The sequence below is a fragment of the Nothoprocta perdicaria genome, unplaced genomic scaffold, assembly GCF_003342845.1.
Source record: "Nothoprocta perdicaria isolate Ctin4 unplaced genomic scaffold, notPer1 scaffold_26, whole genome shotgun sequence".
Classification (NCBI taxonomy): domain Eukaryota; kingdom Metazoa; phylum Chordata; class Aves; order Tinamiformes; family Tinamidae; genus Nothoprocta; species Nothoprocta perdicaria.
Genome location: NW_020455488.1, coordinates 3,372,530 through 3,379,976, shown reverse-complemented (window position 1 = coordinate 3,379,976; position 7,447 = coordinate 3,372,530).

Here is a 7,447-nt window from a genome sequence, read left to right as displayed (position 1 = left end):
GGCGAGGCGCTGAGGGGCGCGCGGGCCTCGAGGCGGCGCGGGCGGCTCCGCAGGGCCGCGCCGGGGATGGGGCCGCCCCGCGCGCCCTCCGAGGCTTTGCCGCTGTTCGTCCAGCTTGCCGTGGGCCGTTTGCCTCAGTGCTGCCCTGCCGGCAGCCCCGGGGTGCCGGGGGCAGCGTGGCCACCTACCTCCCAGGAGTTCATCCCCCATGTTGTCCCCTCAGRGCCATCCCCAGTGCCAGCCCCTCAGCGCCGCACTCACAGCATGTCGGGGAAGACACCGTCCACCACGGAGCCCAGGAATCGTGTCCGCAGCGGCAGAGCCGGGCTCGGCGCCGGGGCGCCYGTCGCGCGTTGCTTAATCCCGCGACAGATAAAACCCGCGGAAGGCTTTGCGGGCCGGGGGCCAGGGCTCACCCGCGCACCCCCGCGCGCACGCGGCCGATAAAGCAGCATATTTTCCATACAGCAAGTGGCACCGCGCCAGCAGTACAAAATGTTTCGCAGAGTCCGTAATCCCCAGCAAGAGTCAGCACTTTGCTGCTAAAACACTCGAGAACGCTCAGCGCTTCTCTCCCAAGGCAGCGAGGCCGGGATATCGCGGCAGCCTCGGGAGCTGGGAGCTCGGGAGCTGGTGCTCACTCAGAAGGGAAAGCACCACCAATGAGTCAAAATCCCATTTTCTGCAGCATCCAGGGGCTCTTGCACATCCTGTGTCCAGGTGAAACCCTCTCTGCTCAATGCATATTTCACAAGAGCCGACCATATCACAAAATGAGTTCCTTTCCCCCATGATCTAAAACATCTTTATCACACAAACCTCCACAGCTTTCTCTGGTGAACTGTCAATACGAAAGGGCTCATTCTGCCTAGCAGTAATAAGCTCAAATTTTCTCTGCAGATGACAAGGTGCTTCAATTATATATAATTTCTGGGAATAGCCTCGGATGCAATGGCAGAAATTAAATGAGCAGTCTCATGAGCAATTAAGTGAACAAACATTTATTTTTAAGCCGCCCGTTTCTAACTGTTCAGTTGCCTTTTCCCACTAGAGCTGCAGAGGCATCAAAGCCAGAAGAAACTCTTAAGCAAATCACCACATACTCCTGGTCCCAATAAAGAGGAATTGGATCCAAGCTATCCTTGGCTGTCATCAGCAGCACTGCAAGCTGACTGATGAGATGCTGCAAGGCAGAGTCGGAGACAGAAAACGTTTCTGTCTGTTCCCTTGGGCAAGACATGGTCACTGGTCCGTTCCAGGGCTTGTGATGCACTCTGGCCACAGAATTTTTGGAGGATTTTGGTAATTTACCATCTCAGGTTTTACCATAAGGATCACAAGACTATACAGGCAGCAATTTGATACTTCTCATATCAGGGAGCAAGGAGGAAATAATTACAAAGGTGGCACAATCCAGATAGAGTTAATCCGTTTCCATTTGTACTTTATTTTGCCTACAGAAATGCTCAGCCGAAGTGGAAAGTACTCTTGGTATTAGAGGACAAAATAGCTGGAGGAGGAAAAAAGATGAATAAGAAGTTCCAGGACAAGCGGTGTCCGAACAGTCATGTAAGTGGGATGTCTCCTACAGAATGACCTTGTCTCTTCCTCTCTCCGTAGGGAGATTTTTCTACACGACATTCATGGGAAAATTATTCTAGACATTACTGCTTAGCTCTATGAGTTGGCAGGTAGTGTGATATATCTAAGGTAAAAACCCTGCACACAACKTTTTGGGGTGAATAAGGCTGTTATAATATGACTGTATGAAGCAAATGAATTGTGAGTCGGTGACATACGGATGAGCTGGATATTACACTGCCCCATACACATACCATAGGCAATATTTCCCTTAKTAGTGTCACAAGAAAAGTGAACACACAGTCTCTCACCGAAGAGTTTTGCAGACACCAGGTGGACACTCTTGRGTAGAATCGGTGCTGTCCCAAACAGGAACAATTCTGCCTCAGAAAGGAGACGTGTCCTCTGTCACCAGTGCTCGCATCAGGTCTGCAGAGGTGAAAACGCTCACTCCTCCAGACCGCTCAGAGCAGACGYCCTAAAGACACACAGCAAACCGGCAGCAGAGCCAGATCAGAACAAGAAGAAATATTTTGTATTCATCCCCATCAAATACACACGTGTCCTGYGTCCAGACTCCACATGGGGGGGACAGGGGAGCCGAATCCACACCATCAGTGAGGAACCAGATCCCAGGACAGCTTCGACATCTTGCCCATGGATGAACCCCGCTTTGGCAGTGGGGCAGATGCCTCGGGGTCTGTGCTTTGCCCCCGGCCCGGGCAGCCACAGCACARCACTGACAGATACGCTGCAATTTCACCAATTGGTGCCCGGTATTTGCAGCCAGACCCCCGCCTGCGCTCCCAGCTGACCACAAGTCCCATAGCCGTGTAGAGAAGCCAACGGGGCGCAGAGCCAACGCTTATGTGGCTTATTTTTACATATGGCCCAGAGCATAYGCACACAAACATACGTGCGTGTGTGAAACTCTCCTAAAAGTCTAGCGAGGCACTCGGCAGCCAGGACAGTGAGAATCAAGCCTGCCTGTCTGGGGCTGCTCCGATGAGTTGCAGCCGAGGGATCGATGCCCTTTTCCGACCCCAGTCTCCCTCCCGCGGCATTGGCAGGGGCTGCTCTTCCTGAAAGAGCAGTTCCCCTGTGTCCTTATTTCTCTTCTCATTTAATATGCAGCAACAAGGCTTTTTACTGCCTATTATTCAAACTGTGCTCTGGGCACAGTATTATTCACTTCCTTATAGTTTTTTCCACGGTGCTGCTTGCAGCAGTGTCTGAGTGTTTCACAAGCAGCATTTTCCCTCTGGTAATTGCAAGAGGATGCTGTCCCTGCCCCAGCAGCGAGACAGAAAAGCAGGGGCTGGTGAGTTAGGAAAGAGCCCTCATCCTTTTGAATTCCCAATAGGAATCACGCACAGTCTGAATACCTAGATCAATGCTCAGTGCCCACTGACCTCAGCTACAGCTGCAGTCACACCATGAGCTGGATCGAAGCTCTCCCAGCTGAACACCCAGACAAGGTACACGGCACATCCCACTGGGCACTACTCACCGCTGACTTTAGTCCAGGGATTTTCCTCTGTTTCAGTGCCAGATTCTGTACAGTCACTGCTCCTGTAACTTTGCCTTCTGCTTATCATTTTCTAGAGTTTATTTTGTCATGAAAATCATTATTCCCTCACCCTTGGTCAAACTCTCTGCGATATGGGCTAGCAGCAGGCTGGGTTTGAACTGTGATGTGCAGCGTTTTACAAGCTGCCAGGTATCAGCAGCAGACTGCGTCTTTAACAGGGGCTGCTCMCTTGAGGGGAGAGAGACACACAGTCTTCCATGCAGGTGTTGCTTTTATTTCCAGGTATTTTCCTGGCTGCCAAATTCCAAGATCTGGATCGAATGGGATCTGCCTCCACCTGGCCTCATCCTCCCAGTTTGCTTCTTTATCCTGGACACACAGAATACAAGGAGGCAGAAACTGTCCCTCACATACCTATTTGAAGAAGCCAATTAGTAACAAAGGCACCTAATTGCTTATTTAAGTGCCTCAACAATTAAGGAGCCATCTAATGGTAATTACTGCTGCCTGGAAGTTTGGCTTCTGTAGGTTTTTGCTATGAGCTCATTGAAGCCAAGCCTGACCAGCCCCGTGTAAAACGCATACAAGGAACACGAGTGACTGGGCAGCAGCGCTGGTCTGTGAAGGACACTGCAACCACTACCCAGAATTAACAAAAAAGCCTTTTTTTTCACCATTGGTCTCACCAAGTGCTCTTGAGTTTATCAAAGTATTCACACAAATTTCAATAGGATTTTAATCCACAAATATGCCTCTTTTTTTTCAGGGAAAAAAAAAAAAAAAAAGGAGCAGTCTGTTTTAGAGCTCCTTTGGGGATACTGTGTCTTTTGCTCTCTTAAGTGAGTCCAACCTGGGCTGCGTCAGCTGGTACAGGTAGGAAGGGTTGTGCCATGTGCATCGGGTGTCTTGGAGGTCGATGCGGTCTGAATTTGTCATTCTCCCTGTATTTCTATCACCCTTCCCCTGCACAGTCACCCTAAAGCATCTCTTAGCAGATCTGGAGGTGAATAAGCAGTTCTTTGCCCATTACTCCTCACTTCCATACAGTCCTCCTGTAAAGGCAAAGAGAATAGCGTGAGATGCTGCAAGATACTATTTGTGCAAGCACAGCAACCCACCTGTAAACCCAAATACCCAAATGGGACAAAACAGGCACGGGTGGTTCAGGACCTTCTGCGCTCTGTGTTTCTTTCAGGAAACAAATCCCCCATCAAACTAATATTCTTTAATTTAATTTCCTGCATGAATATCCTGAGTATTAAACTGCAGCTGTGSCACGGGCTGACCTTCTCTTCAGTTTCCTGCCTCCAAAAGCGAATCAGAAAAGCAAGTGGCAAGGAAATAGCCAACCCCTGAACTTCTCAGAGCCTCTTGCGTTGAAAGGACCTCTCCTTTCCCTCACATAACGCCCCTCCTGCCAGCCCTCGCCGTTGAAGCACATGCAGGAACAGCAGCAAGTGCACAATAACCTGCTGAGATAGCAAYGAAGGAGTCCAAGGAGCCAATTCCCACCCGGCACTCGGAGCGCCCAGTGCCCATGGGACGCGCCCTACATCGCTCCAGCAAGCCGGACCTGGGCGGTATTTGCCCACAAACACTTTGCAGGACTGGCAAATGCAAAAACGAAATGCTTGTTTTCTCCCCAGATCACGTTTCTTCCCACTTTCCCRTGATAACAGGCTTTTGGGGCTGGTGCCCAGGTTTGTTAAGCAGAGGTGCACGCAGAAAGGGCTGAAAACGCACGCTCTCCTCCTGCTCCTTCCTTGCCGTGCCTTCGCTCACACTCATCCTCACATCTGTTCTGGGCCCAGCGCTGTTGCCTTCATGTCTCAGTACACAGAGGCTTGTGCAGCCTGCAGTGCAGCATCCCCAGGGCTGTAACGTCTTCCCGAGTGGAGCTCCTGCAAATCCCTCTGATCCTGGAGAATCCCCGGCTCCACAGTGCTGCCGGGGAGCTGCAGCTGACGGGAGCCTTTTTGCAGGGCAACTGCATCTAGCGAGTGCCGAACAGGGCGGGTTAACAAACGCTCTTAGAGAAGGTACCGTCCAGGCCTCGATCCTGCAAAGCCACAGGGTTTAAAYGCTGAGCACAGGGGCAGGCCCAGGGCCTGAGCTGGGCCGGAGCCTTTGGGTGGAATTGCAAAAGAACGGGCAAATCTCCCAGCGCTACMCACTGTAATGACTTGTTATTAAAGGACGGTTTAAAACAGCCATGGGGCAGATCCCAGGTGGACCCATCGGGGACAAAGCAACGTGCAGGGACCTGTTGCAACAGAACCCGGAATTACTTTTTTTCCGGACAAAGTGCCAGCCCTGTGACACCGCGTTGAGGCGGCAGCGCCTTGCGAGGGATTTTTGGGGGGGGCCCTTTAGCCCCCCGCGCTCTCCTCTGCACCTTTCGGCAGGATCCTGCTTGATCCCGCGGTTACAAACCCGCACCGGGCAGCTCTTGTCCTTAATAACAACCTCTCCATTTCACCACGCACCTTTAGGGGCCACGAAACCATCCAGGCGGGTCCCCATGTCCCCACACCCAGCTGCGGAGCTGCCGTGTCCCCCCCCGCGACCATGCGGGGACAATAAGCGACATTGTGTCCCGGCCGCGCTAATCGCGAGGGGGGCAAACGGAGAAAACTGGGGGCACCCACCAAATAAAAAGGAAAAAACGCCGCGCGGAGCCAGGTTTAAAGCCGCCCCCCGGGCTCATTAGGGCCGCGGAAGGTGCTCGGCGCTGCCGTTTGCACCTGGGGCCGCGGCGCGTTAATGGCCTTTAACACATGCAGACAAGAGCTTTTGTTGGCGCGGACAAAGCGCGTCCTCTGCCCAACACTGCGCGCATTGTTTCCCCTCCGCTGCCTCTTGTCACCCTCCTTGTCAGAGTTTAATGAGGACAACGAGGTTTCGCGGGCTCATTTCGCACTTGAGCAACTTCCCGACACTTTCCTTAACGAGGGAAGGGGCCGCGGGAGCCGCCCGCGCGCGCGGGGCTCCTCYGCGGAGCGGAGCGGAGCGCGGAGCCCCTGGCTCCAGCCCCTGCCCCAGGCCGGGCTTCTGGGGAGGGTTTGGGGGGGGAGTTGCAAATCCCTCCCAATTCGGGTCTTTTTTGGGGGAGTCTTTGCCAATCCCCGGCCCCGAGCGCGGCTCTCAGCGCTGCAATCCGCCCCACTTCCCTTCCCGCGGCGCGCGAGAAACTCGGGGAAATAAATAAGGAAATAAAAGATAATAATTAAAAGAAAATCAGGAGCAGGCATTCAATGGAAGGGAATTTTAAGCACAAAAATATGTGATGAAACAGCGAACGCCCCAAGCCCCTAATCAGATATTTGCTGCCGGAGCCAATGCAGACTGTTGGGTCCGACTCGGAGTTTATAYATTCCCAGTCTGCAAAAATAAAAAATCGCTCGTTACCTTTTCCTCGCTCGCGAGGGGCCGGGGCCGAGGATGGAGCGCGATAACCTGACGCTGTCCCCGGGCTTTGCAGATTGGCCTTTGGCACTCGCTGGTAAACACCAAGTGAATAGGCACTATGTGACCACAGCGCCTTGAGTTAGGGACAAACATTTCCTCTGTGCATTTTAAATAACACTGCTGCCAAATATTTTGTTACCAGAGATCGTTATCCTTTGAATGAAAAGTCAGGGAGTAAAGACACTGGTTTTGTCTTTGCTGGTGTGGAACAGGCTGTATATGATATCTAGAACAAGCAAGGAGCTCTCACAAATTGCTATATGATTTCTACTGCCAGGTTCTGTGATATTGGATACGACATAAAAATAAAAAAGCGGGGCAGATAGACACAGAAACTCACAGAAACCACCTGTATATTTTGTTTCAAAGGAAAATCTCAGCTATTGTCTTACTGGCTCTGGTTCTGTTAGGCCTTGGATCTGCTTAATCTTTAAAGCTATTCAAACACATTGAATGATACCAGGCAAGTCGCCTATAATTAATCTGGATTCTTGAATTTTGATACAAACTTTTATGTAATTGAGAAGCTTCCCCCTCTTCCTCGCAAAGACGCTAAATGGACAGTAACTCCTGCTGTCAAGACCGCTGCCATGAGCAAAGTTAAAAGGGACAAACCTGGAAATTTTCCCTTTGAGAGGAAGAAAGGGAGGAATATTAGAAGGAGACATAAACATGAAGTCGTGGGAGAACTGGTTAGCGGTGCCTGGACGGAGACCAAGATTAAAAGCAGCCTGTGCTCTGCAAACTGCGCTCTGCAAACGCTCCAAACTGCTGGGGTCTGAATGCAGAAATTGTGGTTGGTCCCAGGCAAAACCTGTGCAGGGTTTTGCTCTGTTGGTTTGCCTGAGCCTTAGTGGGGTTCTGCTC